Here is a 13,267-nt window from a genome sequence, read left to right as displayed (position 1 = left end):
GCTGGACTTGCAAGAAGAAGGGCCGACTACAAGCGGCTTGGGTATGAGGTGCATACCAATGTCTGCGGCTTTCATACCCGAGATCTCGTCTGCACCCACCTTTGAGGCGTGACGTGTCCCCCGCATCCCCCGTCAAGAGAGCAACGGTGGGACCACATTTGGAAAACAGGCCGCCTTGCATTGAAACCGTTGCTGCAAGACGTTAAAGGCCAGAGGAAAGAAGGGCGCCCTGACAGACCGTCATTTCCGCTGACCTCGAGTGTTAAGCGTTCAGTACCTCGGCCAAGGCTAGGGAGAAGACAGAGACTACGCAATCACAATTGGGGTTAAATTAAAAACAAAACGCGCTTCCCCGAGCCAGGTAGGAGTCGAACCTACAATCTTCTGATCCGTAGTCAGACGCGTTATCCATTGCGCCACTGGCCCTCGTGGGTCTGCGCATACCCCTATCCTTCCACAAAAGGGAGGTGCTGTGCTTGCCCCCTCCCCACATTACACAGCTCTTTAGAAAATAATGCTACTCTTCATTTCGGAGCTGACTCTCAAGCCGCTTCATCTTCCAGTCCTATCTAGAAAGGAAGGCCCTGAAAAGTTGGCAGCAATTGCAAAGCAGGATTTGCCTTCATTTATTGGGGTTGGGGGGGTGGGGTCAATCGGTCAGGGGCTTACTTCCCCACACACTTCAGGAGCGCCACAGGGACTCTTCTCCAGCCTGCCAATAGGCTGCAGATATTTGCCCCCAGCCAATGCTGCACTTTGGGGGCAAGGGGCAGGTTTCAGGTGGCAAGACGGGCAGCAAAGGGTTAATGAGGCGTGCCCCAGCACTCACGCGCCTCCGAGAGGAACTGCAGACTCTCTTGCCCATTTTAGCAAAAGGGGACCGTCCATCCCTGATAGGGCTCGAACCGCTGCCCTTGGTTCTTGCGTGTTCTCTCAAGCTAGTCATTTTTAGATTGGTCTTGGTATTGTGCTTTGCTTAGCCACTGTAAGCAATGACAGCTCAATACCAGAGCAGCGTAAAGCTTGATTTCTGCCACTGAAAGTGCATCTCGGTCATTTGCGTGGGACACCACCGGTCAAGCTTCTCAAGCATCCTGCCAGTGGTGGACCCATGGGGCACTGCTCTCAGGATCTCCATAACCTGCTTCTTGCTGACAGCCTCCCATATGGTCTAGCGGTTAGGATTCCTGGTTTTCACCCAGGCGGCCCGGGTTCGACTCCCGGTATGGGAAGACTAGCCTTTTCTACATAGAACTCCCGATTCCGTTTCTGTTGCATTTACATTTTGAGAAAAGCCTGAATTTCCCCACATTGTTTCCCTTGGGGCCCCGGCGGCCCCATGCAGTCTGTCCGTGTTTCAGGCTCCCGATTCCTCAGTATGAGGGCTGGACTTGCAAGAAGAAGGGCCGACTACAAGCGGCTTGGGTATGAGGTGCATACCAATGTCTGCGGCTTTCATACCCGAGATCTCGTCTGCACCCACCTTTGAGGCGTGACGTGTCCCCCGCACCCCCCGTCAAGAGAGCAACGGTGGGACCACATTTGGAAAACAGGCCGCCTTGCATTGAAACCGTTGCTGCAAGACGTTAAAGGCCAGAGGAAAGAAGGGCGCCCTGACAGACCGTCATTTCCGCTGACCTCGAGTGTTAAGCGTTCAGTACCTCGGCCAAGGCTAGGGAGAAGACAGAGACTACGCAATCACAATTGGGGTTAAATTAAAAACAAAACGCGCTTCCCCGAGCCAGGTAGGAGTCGAACCTACAATCTTCTGATCCGTAGTCAGACGCGTTATCCATTGCGCCACTGGCCCTCGTGGGTCTGCGCATACCCCTATCCTTCCACAAAAGGGAGGTGCTGTGCTTGCCCCCTCCCCACATTACACAGCTCTTTAGAAAATAATGCTACTCTTCATTTCGGAGCTGACTCTCAAGCCGCTTCATCTTCCAGTCCTATCTAGAAAGGAAGGCCCTGAAAAGTTGGCAGCAATTGCAAAGCAGGATTTGCCTTCATTTATTGGGGTTGGGGGGGTGGGGTCAATCGGTCAGGGGCTTACTTCCCCACACACTTCAGGAGCGCCACAGGGACTCTTCTCCAGCCTGCCAATAGGCTGCAGATATTTGCCCCCAGCCAATGCTGCACTTTGGGGGCAAGGGGCAGGTTTCAGGTGGCAAGACGGGCAGCAAAGGGTTAATGAGGCGTGCCCCAGCACTCACGCGCCTCCGAGAGGAACTGCAGACTCTCTTGCCCATTTTAGCAAAAGGGGACCGTCCATCCCTGATAGGGCTCGAACCGCTGCCCTTGGTTCTTGCGTGTTCTCTCAAGCTAGTCATTTTTAGATTGGTCTTGGTATTGTGCTTTGCTTAGCCACTGTAAGCAATGACAGCTCAATACCAGAGCAGCGTAAAGCTTGATTTCTGCCACTGAAAGTGCATCTCGGTCATTTGCGTGGGACACCACCGGTCAAGCTTCTCAAGCATCCTGCCAGTGGTGGACCCATGGGGCACTGCTCTCAGGATCTCCATAACCTGCTTCTTGCTGACAGCCTCCCATATGGTCTAGCGGTTAGGATTCCTGGTTTTCACCCAGGCGGCCCGGGTTCGACTCCCGGTATGGGAAGACTAGCCTTTTCTACATAGAACTCCCGATTCCGTTTCTGTTGCATTTACATTTTGAGAAAAGCCTGAATTTCCCCACATTGTTTCCCTTGGGGCCCCGGCGGCCCCATGCAGTCTGTCCGTGTTTCAGGCTCCCGATTCCTCAGTATGAGGGCTGGACTTGCAAGAAGAAGGGCCGACTACAAGCGGCTTGGGTATGAGGTGCATACCAATGTCTGCGGCTTTCATACCCGAGATCTCGTCTGCACCCACCTTTGAGGCGTGACGTGTCCCCCGCACCCCCCGTCAAGAGAGCAACGGTGGGACCACATTTGGAAAACAGGCCGCCTTGCATTGAAACCGTTGCTGCAAGACGTTAAAGGCCAGAGGAAAGAAGGGCGCCCTGACAGACCGTCATTTCCGCTGACCTCGAGTGTTAAGCGTTCAGTACCTCGGCCAAGGCTAGGGAGAAGACAGAGACTACGCAATCACAATTGGGGTTAAATTAAAAACAAAACGCGCTTCCCCGAGCCAGGTAGGAGTCGAACCTACAATCTTCTGATCCGTAGTCAGACGCGTTATCCATTGCGCCACTGGCCCTCGTGGGTCTGCGCATACCCCTATCCTTCCACAAAAGGGAGGTGCTGTGCTTGCCCCCTCCCCACATTACACAGCTCTTTAGAAAATAATGCTACTCTTCATTTCGGAGCTGACTCTCAAGCCGCTTCATCTTCCAGTCCTATCTAGAAAGGAAGGCCCTGAAAAGTTGGCAGCAATTGCAAAGCAGGATTTGCCTTCATTTATTGGGGTTGGGGGGGTGGGGTCAATCGGTCAGGGGCTTACTTCCCCACACACTTCAGGAGCGCCACAGGGACTCTTCTCCAGCCTGCCAATAGGCTGCAGATATTTGCCCCCAGCCAATGCTGCACTTTGGGGGCAAGGGGCAGGTTTCAGGTGGCAAGACGGGCAGCAAAGGGTTAATGAGGCGTGCCCCAGCACTCACGCGCCTCCGAGAGGAACTGCAGACTCTCTTGCCCATTTTAGCAAAAGGGGACCGTCCATCCCTGATAGGGCTCGAACCGCTGCCCTTGGTTCTTGCGTGTTCTCTCAAGCTAGTCATTTTTAGATTGGTCTTGGTATTGTGCTTTGCTTAGCCACTGTAAGCAATGACAGCTCAATACCAGAGCAGCGTAAAGCTTGATTTCTGCCACTGAAAGTGCATCTCGGTCATTTGCGTGGGACACCACCGGTCAAGCTTCTCAAGCATCCTGCCAGTGGTGGACCCATGGGGCACTGCTCTCAGGATCTCCATAACCTGCTTCTTGCTGACAGCCTCCCATATGGTCTAGCGGTTAGGATTCCTGGTTTTCACCCAGGCGGCCCGGGTTCGACTCCCGGTATGGGAAGACTAGCCTTTTCTACATAGAACTCCCGATTCCGTTTCTGTTGCATTTACATTTTGAGAAAAGCCTGAATTTCCCCACATTGTTTCCCTTGGGGCCCCGGCGGCCCCATGCAGTCTGTCCGTGTTTCAGGCTCCCGATTCCTCAGTATGAGGGCTGGACTTGCAAGAAGAAGGGCCGACTACAAGCGGCTTGGGTATGAGGTGCATACCAATGTCTGCGGCTTTCATACCCGAGATCTCGTCTGCACCCACCTTTGAGGCGTGACGTGTCCCCCGCACCCCCCGTCAAGAGAGCAACGGTGGGACCACATTTGGAAAACAGGCCGCCTTGCATTGAAACCGTTGCTGCAAGACGTTAAAGGCCAGAGGAAAGAAGGGCGCCCTGACAGACCGTCATTTCCGCTGACCTCGAGTGTTAAGCGTTCAGTACCTCGGCCAAGGCTAGGGAGAAGACAGAGACTACGCAATCACAATTGGGGTTAAATTAAAAACAAAACGCGCTTCCCCGAGCCAGGTAGGAGTCGAACCTACAATCTTCTGATCCAACCTACAATCTTCTGATCCGTAGTCAGACGCGTTATCCATTGCGCCACTGGCCCTCGTGGGTCTGCGCATACCCCTATCCTTCCACAAAAGGGAGGTGCTGTGCTTGCCCCCTCCCCACATTACACAGCTCTTTAGAAAATAATGCTACTCTTCATTTCGGAGCTGACTCTCAAGCCGCTTCATCTTCCAGTCCTATCTAGAAAGGAAGGCCCTGAAAAGTTGGCAGCAATTGCAAAGCAGGATTTGCCTTCATTTATTGGGGTTGGGGGGGTGGGGTCAATCGGTCAGGGGCTTACTTCCCCACACACTTCAGGAGCGCCACAGGGACTCTTCTCCAGCCTGCCAATAGGCTGCAGATATTTGCCCCCAGCCAATGCTGCACTTTGGGGGCAAGGGGCAGGTTTCAGGTGGCAAGACGGGCAGCAAAGGGTTAATGAGGCGTGCCCCAGCACTCACGCGCCTCCGAGAGGAACTGCAGACTCTCTTGCCCATTTTAGCAAAAGGGGACCGTCCATCCCTGATAGGGCTCGAACCGCTGCCCTTGGTTCTTGCGTGTTCTCTCAAGCTAGTCATTTTTAGATTGGTCTTGGTATTGTGCTTTGCTTAGCCACTGTAAGCAATGACAGCTCAATACCAGAGCAGCGTAAAGCTTGATTTCTGCCACTGAAAGTGCATCTCGGTCATTTGCGTGGGACACCACCGGTCAAGCTTCTCAAGCATCCTGCCAGTGGTGGACCCATGGGGCACTGCTCTCAGGATCTCCATAACCTGCTTCTTGCTGACAGCCTCCCATATGGTCTAGCGGTTAGGATTCCTGGTTTTCACCCAGGCGGCCCGGGTTCGACTCCCGGTATGGGAAGACTAGCCTTTTCTACATAGAACTCCCGATTCCGTTTCTGTTGCATTTACATTTTGAGAAAAGCCTGAATTTCCCCACATTGTTTCCCTTGGGGCCCCGGCGGCCCCATGCAGTCTGTCCGTGTTTCAGGCTCCCGATTCCTCAGTATGAGGGCTGGACTTGCAAGAAGAAGGGCCGACTACAAGCGGCTTGGGTATGAGGTGCATACCAATGTCTGCGGCTTTCATACCCGAGATCTCGTCTGCACCCACCTTTGAGGCGTGACGTGTCCCCCGCACCCCCCGTCAAGAGAGCAACGGTGGGACCACATTTGGAAAACAGGCCGCCTTGCATTGAAACCGTTGCTGCAAGACGTTAAAGGCCAGAGGAAAGAAGGGCGCCCTGACAGACCGTCATTTCCGCTGACCTCGAGTGTTAAGCGTTCAGTACCTCGGCCAAGGCTAGGGAGAAGACAGAGACTACGCAATCACAATTGGGGTTAAATTAAAAACAAAACGCGCTTCCCCGAGCCAGGTAGGAGTCGAACCTACAATCTTCTGATCCGTAGTCAGACGCGTTATCCATTGCGCCACTGGCCCTCGTGGGTCTGCGCATACCCCTATCCTTCCACAAAAGGGAGGTGCTGTGCTTGCCCCCTCCCCACATTACACAGCTCTTTAGAAAATAATGCTACTCTTCATTTCGGAGCTGACTCTCAAGCCGCTTCATCTTCCAGTCCTATCTAGAAAGGAAGGCCCTGAAAAGTTGGCAGCAATTGCAAAGCAGGATTTGCCTTCATTTATTGGGGTTGGGGGGGTGGGGTCAATCGGTCAGGGGCTTACTTCCCCACACACTTCAGGAGCGCCACAGGGACTCTTCTCCAGCCTGCCAATAGGCTGCAGATATTTGCCCCCAGCCAATGCTGCACTTTGGGGGCAAGGGGCAGGTTTCAGGTGGCAAGACGGGCAGCAAAGGGTTAATGAGGCGTGCCCCAGCACTCACGCGCCTCCGAGAGGAACTGCAGACTCTCTTGCCCATTTTAGCAAAAGGGGACCGTCCATCCCTGATAGGGCTCGAACCGCTGCCCTTGGTTCTTGCGTGTTCTCTCAAGCTAGTCATTTTTAGATTGGTCTTGGTATTGTGCTTTGCTTAGCCACTGTAAGCAATGACAGCTCAATACCAGAGCAGCGTAAAGCTTGATTTCTGCCACTGAAAGTGCATCTCGGTCATTTGCGTGGGACACCACCGGTCAAGCTTCTCAAGCATCCTGCCAGTGGTGGACCCATGGGGCACTGCTCTCAGGATCTCCATAACCTGCTTCTTGCTGACAGCCTCCCATATGGTCTAGCGGTTAGGATTCCTGGTTTTCACCCAGGCGGCCCGGGTTCGACTCCCGGTATGGGAAGACTAGCCTTTTCTACATAGAACTCCCGATTCCGTTTCTGTTGCATTTACATTTTGAGAAAAGCCTGAATTTCCCCACATTGTTTCCCTTGGGGCCCCGGCGGCCCCATGCAGTCTGTCCGTGTTTCAGGCTCCCGATTCCTCAGTATGAGGGCTGGACTTGCAAGAAGAAGGGCCGACTACAAGCGGCTTGGGTATGAGGTGCATACCAATGTCTGCGGCTTTCATACCCGAGATCTCGTCTGCACCCACCTTTGAGGCGTGACGTGTCCCCCGCATCCCCCGTCAAGAGAGCAACGGTGGGACCACATTTGGAAAACAGGCCGCCTTGCATTGAAACCGTTGCTGCAAGACGTTAAAGGCCAGAGGAAAGAAGGGCGCCCTGACAGACCGTCATTTCCGCTGACCTCGAGTGTTAAGCGTTCAGTACCTCGGCCAAGGCTAGGGAGAAGACAGAGACTACGCAATCACAATTGGGGTTAAATTAAAAACAAAACGCGCTTCCCCGAGCCAGGTAGGAGTCGAACCTACAATCTTCTGATCCGTAGTCAGACGCGTTATCCATTGCGCCACTGGCCCTCGTGGGTCTGCGCATACCCCTATCCTTCCACAAAAGGGAGGTACTGTGCTTGCCCCCTCCCCACATTACACAGCTCTTTAGAAAATAATGCTACTCTTCATTTCGGAGCTGACTCTCAAGCCGCTTCATCTTCCAGTCCTATCTAGAAAGGAAGGCCCTGAAAAGTTGGCAGCAATTGCAAAGCAGGATTTGCCTTCATTTATTGGGGTTGGGGGGGTGGGGTCAATCGGTCAGGGGCTTACTTCCCCACACACTTCAGGAGCGCCACAGGGACTCTTCTCCAGCCTGCCAATAGGCTGCAGATATTTGCCCCCAGCCAATGCTGCACTTTGGGGGCAAGGGGCAGGTTTCAGGTGGCAAGACGGGCAGCAAAGGGTTAATGAGGCGTGCCCCAGCACTCACGGGCCTCCGAGAGGAACTGCAGACTCTCTTGCCCATTTTAGCAAAAGGGGACCGTCCATCCCTGATAGGGCTCGAACCGCTGCCCTTGGTTCTTGCGTGTTCTCTCAAGCTAGTCATTTTTAGATTGGTCTTGGTATTGTGCTTTGCTTAGCCACTGTAAGCAATGACAGCTCAATACCAGAGCAGCGTAAAGCTTGATTTCTGCCACTGAAAGTGCATCTCGGTCATTTGCGTGGGACACCACCGGTCAAGCTTCTCAAGCATCCTGCCAGTGGTGGACCCATGGGGCACTGCTCTCAGGATCTCCATAACCTGCTTCTTGCTGACAGCCTCCCATATGGTCTAGCGGTTAGGATTCCTGGTTTTCACCCAGGCGGCCCGGGTTCGACTCCCGGTATGGGAAGACTAGCCTTTTCTACATAGAACTCCCGATTCCGTTTCTGTTGCATTTACATTTTGAGAAAAGCCTGAATTTCCCCACATTGTTTCCCTTGGGGCCCCGGCGGCCCCATGCAGTCTGTCCGTGTTTCAGGCTCCCGATTCCTCAGTATGAGGGCTGGACTTGCAAGAAGAAGGGCCGACTACAAGCGGCTTGGGTATGAGGTGCATACCAATGTCTGCGGCTTTCATACCCGAGATCTCGTCTGCACCCACCTTTGAGGCGTGACGTGTCCCCCGCACCCCCCGTCAAGAGAGCAACGGTGGGACCACATTTGGAAAACAGGCCGCCTTGCATTGAAACCGTTGCTGCAAGACGTTAAAGGCCAGAGGAAAGAAGGGCGCCCTGACAGACCGTCATTTCCGCTGACCTCGAGTGTTAAGCGTTCAGTACCTCGGCCAAGGCTAGGGAGAAGACAGAGACTACGCAATCACAATTGGGGTTAAATTAAAAACAAAACGCGCTTCCCCGAGCCAGGTAGGAGTCGAACCTACAATCTTCTGATCCGTAGTCAGACGCGTTATCCATTGCGCCACTGGCCCTCGTGGGTCTGCGCATACCCCTATCCTTCCACAAAAGGGAGGTGCTGTGCTTGCCCCCTCCCCACATTACACAGCTCTTTAGAAAATAATGCTACTCTTCATTTCGGAGCTGACTCTCAAGCCGCTTCATCTTCCAGTCCTATCTAGAAAGGAAGGCCCTGAAAAGTTGGCAGCAATTGCAAAGCAGGATTTGCCTTCATTTATTGGGGTTGGGGGGGTGGGGTCAATCGGTCAGGGGCTTACTTCCCCACACACTTCAGGAGCGCCACAGGGACTCTTCTCCAGCCTGCCAATAGGCTGCAGATATTTGCCCCCAGCCAATGCTGCACTTTGGGGGCAAGGGGCAGGTTTCAGGTGGCAAGACGGGCAGCAAAGGGTTAATGAGGCGTGCCCCAGCACTCACGCGCCTCCGAGAGGAACTGCAGACTCTCTTGCCCATTTTAGCAAAAGGGGACCGTCCATCCCTGATAGGGCTCGAACCGCTGCCCTTGGTTCTTGCGTGTTCTCTCAAGCTAGTCATTTTTAGATTGGTCTTGGTATTGTGCTTTGCTTAGCCACTGTAAGCAATGACAGCTCAATACCAGAGCAGCGTAAAGCTTGATTTCTGCCACTGAAAGTGCATCTCGGTCATTTGCGTGGGACACCACCGGTCAAGCTTCTCAAGCATCCTGCCAGTGGTGGACCCATGGGGCACTGCTCTCAGGATCTCCATAACCTGCTTCTTGCTGACAGCCTCCCATATGGTCTAGCGGTTAGGATTCCTGGTTTTCACCCAGGCGGCCCGGGTTTGACTCCCGGTATGGGAAGACTAGCCTTTTCTACATAGAACTCCCGATTCGGTTTCTGTTGCATTTACATTTTGAGAAAAGCCTGAATTTCCCCACATTGTTTCCCTTGGGGCCCCGGCGGCCCCATGCAGTCTGTCCGTGTTTCAGGCTCCCGATTCCTCAGTATGAGGGCTGGACTTGCAAGAAGAAGGGCCGACTACAAGCGGCTTGGGTATGAGGTGCATACCAATGTCTGCGGCTTTCATACCCGAGATCTCGTCTGCACCCACCTTTGAGGCGTGACGTGTCCCCCGCATCCCCCGTCAAGAGAGCAACGGTGGGACCACATTTGGAAAACAGGCCGCCTTGCATTGAAACCGTTGCTGCAAGACGTTAAAGGCCAGAGGAAAGAAGGGCGCCCTGACAGACCGTCATTTCCGCTGACCTCGAGTGTTAAGCGTTCAGTACCTCGGCCAAGGCTAGGGAGAAGACAGAGACTACGCAATCACAATTGGGGTTAAATTAAAAACAAAACGCGCTTCCCCGAGCCAGGTAGGAGTCGAACCTACAATCTTCTGATCCGTAGTCAGACGCGTTATCCATTGCGCCACTGGCCCTCGTGGGTCTGCGCATACCCCTATCCTTCCACAAAAGGGAGGTACTGTGCTTGCCCCCTCCCCACATTACACAGCTCTTTAGAAAATAATGCTACTCTTCATTTCGGAGCTGACTCTCAAGCCGCTTCATCTTCCAGTCCTATCTAGAAAGGAAGGCCCTGAAAAGTTGGCAGCAATTGCAAAGCAGGATTTGCCTTCATTTATTGGGGTTGGGGGGGTGGGGTCAATCGGTCAGGGGCTTACTTCCCCACACACTTCAGGAGCGCCACAGGGACTCTTCTCAAGCCTGCCAATAGGCTGCAGATATTTGCCCCCAGCCAATGCTGCACTTTGGGGGCAAGGGGCAGGTTTCAGGTGGCAAGACGGGCAGCAAAGGGTTAATGAGGCGTGCCCCAGCACTCACGCGCCTCCCAGAGGAACTGCAGACTCTCTTGCCCATTTTAGCAAAAGGGGACCGTCCATCCCTGATAGGGCTCGAACCGCTGCCCTTGGTTCTTGCGTGTTCTCTCAAGCTAGTCATTTTTAGATTGGTCTTGGTATTGTGCTTTGCTTAGCCACTGTAAGCAATGACAGCTCAATACCAGAGCAGCGTAAAGCTTGATTTCTGCCACTGAAAGTGCATCTCGGTCATTTGCGTGGGACACCACCGGTCAAGCTTCTCAAGCATCCTGCCAGTGGTGGACCCATGGGGCACTGCTCTCAGGATCTCCATAACCTGCTTCTTGCTGACAGCCTCCCATATGGTCTAGCGGTTAGGATTCCTGGTTTTCACCCAGGCGGCCCGGGTTCTACTCCCGGTATGGAAAGACTAGCCTTTTCTACATAGAACTCCCGATTCCGTTTCTGTTGCATTTACATTTTGAGAAAAGCCTGAATTTCCCCACATTGTTTCCCTTGGGGCCCCGGCGGCCCCATGCAGTCTGTCCGTGTTTCAGGCTCCCGATTCCTCAGTATGAGGGCTGGACTTGCAAGAAGAAGGGCCGACTACAAGCGGCTTGGGTATGAGGTGCATACCAATGTCTGCGGCTTTCATACCCGAGATCTCGTCTGCACCCACCTTTGAGGCGTGACGTGTCCCCCGCACCCCCCGTCAAGAGAGCAACGGTGGGACCACATTTGGAAAACAGGCCGCCTTGCATTGAAACCGTTGCTGCAAGACGTTAAAGGCCAGAGGAAAGAAGGGCGCCCTGACAGACCGTCATTTCCGCTGACCTCGAGTGTTAAGCGTTCAGTACCTCGGCCAAGGCTAGGGAGAAGACAGAGACTACGCAATCACAATTGGGGTTAAATTAAAAACAAAACGCGCTTCCCCGAGCCAGGTAGGAGTCGAACCTACTACAATCTTCTGATCCGTAGTCAGACGCGTTATCCATTGCGCCACTGGCCCTCGTGGGTCTGCGCATACCCCTATCCTTCCACAAAAGGGAGGTGCTGTGCTTGCCCCCTCCCCACATTACACAGCTCTTTAGAAAATAATGCTACTCTTCATTTCGGAGCTGACTCTCAAGCCGCTTCATCTTCCAGTCCTATCTAGAAAGGAAGGCCCTGAAAAGTTGGCAGCAATTGCAAAGCAGGATTTGCCTTCATTTATTGGGGTTGGGGGGGTGGGGTCAATCGGTCAGGGGCTTACTTCCCCACACACTTCAGGAGCGCCACAGGGACTCTTCTCCAGCCTGCCAATAGGCTGCAGATATTTGCCCCCAGCCAATGCTGCACTTTGGGGGCAAGGGGCAGGTTTCAGGTGGCAAGACGGGCAGCAAAGGGTTAATGAGGCGTGCCCCAGCACTCACGCGCCTCCGAGAGGAACTGCAGACTCTCTTGCCCATTTTAGCAAAAGGGGACCGTCCATCCCTGATAGGGCTCGAACCGCTGCCCTTGGTTCTTGCGTGTTCTCTCAAGCTAGTCATTTTTAGATTGGTCTTGGTATTGTGCTTTGCTTAGCCACTGTAAGCAATGACAGCTCAATACCAGAGCAGCGTAAAGCTTGATTTCTGCCACTGAAAGTGCATCTCGGTCATTTGCGTGGGACACCACCGGTCAAGCTTCTCAAGCATCCTGCCAGTGGTGGACCCATGGGGCACTGCTCTCAGGATCTCCATAACCTGCTTCTTGCTGACAGCCTCCCATATGGTCTAGCGGTTAGGATTCCTGGTTTTCACCCAGGCGGCCCGGGTTCGACTCCCGGTATGGGAAGACTAGCCTTTTCTACATAGAACTCCCGATTCCGTTTCTGTTGCATTTACATTTTGAGAAAAGCCTGAATTTCCCCACATTGTTTCCCTTGGGGCCCCGGCGGCCCCATGCAGTCTGTCCGTGTTTCAGGCTCCCGATTCCTCAGTATGAGGGCTGGACTTGCAAGAAGAAGGGCCGACTACAAGCGGCTTGGGTATGAGGTGCATACCAATGTCTGCGGCTTTCATACCCGAGATCTCGTCTGCACCCACCTTTGAGGCGTGACGTGTCCCCCGCACCCCCCGTCAAGAGAGCAACGGTGGGACCACATTTGGAAAACAGGCCGCCTTGCATTGAAACCGTTGCTGCAAGACGTTAAAGGCCAGAGGAAAGAAGGGCGCCCTGACAGACCGTCATTTCCGCTGACCTCGAGTGTTAAGCGTTCAGTACCTCGGCCAAGGCTAGGGAGAAGACAGAGACTACGCAATCACAATTGGGGTTAAATTAAAAACAAAACGCGCTTCCCCGAGCCAGGTAGGAGTCGAACCTACAATCTTCTGATCCGTAGTCAGACGCGTTATCCATTGCGCCACTGGCCCTCGTGGATCTGCGCATACCCCTATCCTTCCACAAAAGGGAGGTGCTGTGCTTGCCCCCTCCCCACATTACACAGCTCTTTAGAAAATAATGCTACTCTTCATTTCGGAGCTGACTCTCAAGCCGCTTCATCTTCCAGTCCTATCTAGAAAGGAAGGCCCTGAAAAGTTGGCAGCAATTGCAAAGCAGGATTTGCCTTCATTTATTGGGGTTGGGGGGGTGGGGTCAATCGGTCAGGGGCTTACTTCCCCACACACTTCAGGAGCGCCACAGGGACTCTTCTCCAGCCTGCCAATAGGCTGCAGATATTTGCCCCCAGCCAATGCTGCACTTTGGGGGCAAGGGGCAGGTTTCAGGTGGCAAG

At 53.7% G+C, this 13,267-nt stretch overlaps 19 non-coding genes across 19 annotated transcripts; 9 read left to right on the top strand and 10 right to left on the bottom strand.

Moving 5' to 3' along the window:
• Positions 1-353: 353 nt before the first annotated feature.
• TRNAR-ACG (transfer RNA arginine (anticodon ACG)) lies at positions 354-426 on the bottom strand. Its single transcript has one exon. It is a non-coding gene; the product is annotated as a tRNA-Arg (tRNA).
• A 734-nt stretch (positions 427-1,160) lies between these two features.
• TRNAE-UUC (transfer RNA glutamic acid (anticodon UUC)) lies at positions 1,161-1,232 on the top strand. Its single transcript has one exon. It is a non-coding gene; the product is annotated as a tRNA-Glu (tRNA).
• Positions 1,233-1,737: 505 nt separating this feature from the next.
• On the bottom strand, positions 1,738-1,810 carry TRNAR-ACG (transfer RNA arginine (anticodon ACG)). The gene has a single exon. It is a non-coding gene; the product is annotated as a tRNA-Arg (tRNA).
• Positions 1,811-2,544: 734 nt separating this feature from the next.
• On the top strand, positions 2,545-2,616 carry TRNAE-UUC (transfer RNA glutamic acid (anticodon UUC)). The gene has a single exon. It is a non-coding gene; the product is annotated as a tRNA-Glu (tRNA).
• A 505-nt stretch (positions 2,617-3,121) lies between these two features.
• TRNAR-ACG (transfer RNA arginine (anticodon ACG)) lies at positions 3,122-3,194 on the bottom strand. Its single transcript has one exon. It is a non-coding gene; the product is annotated as a tRNA-Arg (tRNA).
• A 734-nt stretch (positions 3,195-3,928) lies between these two features.
• Positions 3,929-4,000, top strand: TRNAE-UUC (transfer RNA glutamic acid (anticodon UUC)). The gene has a single exon. It is a non-coding gene; the product is annotated as a tRNA-Glu (tRNA).
• A 505-nt stretch (positions 4,001-4,505) lies between these two features.
• TRNAR-ACG (transfer RNA arginine (anticodon ACG)) lies at positions 4,506-4,598 on the bottom strand. Its single transcript has 2 exons — positions 4,562-4,598; positions 4,506-4,541 (listed from the first exon to the last, which is right to left on the bottom strand). It is a non-coding gene; the product is annotated as a tRNA-Arg (tRNA).
• Positions 4,599-5,332: 734 nt separating this feature from the next.
• On the top strand, positions 5,333-5,404 carry TRNAE-UUC (transfer RNA glutamic acid (anticodon UUC)). The gene has a single exon. It is a non-coding gene; the product is annotated as a tRNA-Glu (tRNA).
• Positions 5,405-5,909: 505 nt separating this feature from the next.
• On the bottom strand, positions 5,910-5,982 carry TRNAR-ACG (transfer RNA arginine (anticodon ACG)). Its single transcript has one exon. It is a non-coding gene; the product is annotated as a tRNA-Arg (tRNA).
• A 734-nt stretch (positions 5,983-6,716) lies between these two features.
• On the top strand, positions 6,717-6,788 carry TRNAE-UUC (transfer RNA glutamic acid (anticodon UUC)). Its single transcript has one exon. It is a non-coding gene; the product is annotated as a tRNA-Glu (tRNA).
• A 505-nt stretch (positions 6,789-7,293) lies between these two features.
• TRNAR-ACG (transfer RNA arginine (anticodon ACG)) lies at positions 7,294-7,366 on the bottom strand. The gene has a single exon. It is a non-coding gene; the product is annotated as a tRNA-Arg (tRNA).
• Positions 7,367-8,100: 734 nt separating this feature from the next.
• Positions 8,101-8,172, top strand: TRNAE-UUC (transfer RNA glutamic acid (anticodon UUC)). The gene has a single exon. It is a non-coding gene; the product is annotated as a tRNA-Glu (tRNA).
• A 505-nt stretch (positions 8,173-8,677) lies between these two features.
• On the bottom strand, positions 8,678-8,750 carry TRNAR-ACG (transfer RNA arginine (anticodon ACG)). Its single transcript has one exon. It is a non-coding gene; the product is annotated as a tRNA-Arg (tRNA).
• A 734-nt stretch (positions 8,751-9,484) lies between these two features.
• On the top strand, positions 9,485-9,556 carry TRNAE-UUC (transfer RNA glutamic acid (anticodon UUC)). The gene has a single exon. It is a non-coding gene; the product is annotated as a tRNA-Glu (tRNA).
• A 505-nt stretch (positions 9,557-10,061) lies between these two features.
• On the bottom strand, positions 10,062-10,134 carry TRNAR-ACG (transfer RNA arginine (anticodon ACG)). Its single transcript has one exon. It is a non-coding gene; the product is annotated as a tRNA-Arg (tRNA).
• Positions 10,135-10,868: 734 nt separating this feature from the next.
• Positions 10,869-10,940, top strand: TRNAE-UUC (transfer RNA glutamic acid (anticodon UUC)). The gene has a single exon. It is a non-coding gene; the product is annotated as a tRNA-Glu (tRNA).
• A 505-nt stretch (positions 10,941-11,445) lies between these two features.
• TRNAR-ACG (transfer RNA arginine (anticodon ACG)) lies at positions 11,446-11,521 on the bottom strand. Its single transcript has one exon. It is a non-coding gene; the product is annotated as a tRNA-Arg (tRNA).
• A 734-nt stretch (positions 11,522-12,255) lies between these two features.
• TRNAE-UUC (transfer RNA glutamic acid (anticodon UUC)) lies at positions 12,256-12,327 on the top strand. Its single transcript has one exon. It is a non-coding gene; the product is annotated as a tRNA-Glu (tRNA).
• Positions 12,328-12,832: 505 nt separating this feature from the next.
• TRNAR-ACG (transfer RNA arginine (anticodon ACG)) lies at positions 12,833-12,905 on the bottom strand. The gene has a single exon. It is a non-coding gene; the product is annotated as a tRNA-Arg (tRNA).
• Positions 12,906-13,267: the final 362 nt, after the last annotated feature.

Source organism: Ambystoma mexicanum, chromosome 4p (assembly GCF_040938575.1).
Source record: "Ambystoma mexicanum isolate Mex_15411 chromosome 4p, UKY_AmexF1_1, whole genome shotgun sequence".
Classification (NCBI taxonomy): domain Eukaryota; kingdom Metazoa; phylum Chordata; class Amphibia; order Caudata; family Ambystomatidae; genus Ambystoma; species Ambystoma mexicanum.
This window is presented reverse-complemented; position numbering and strand designations above follow the sequence as displayed.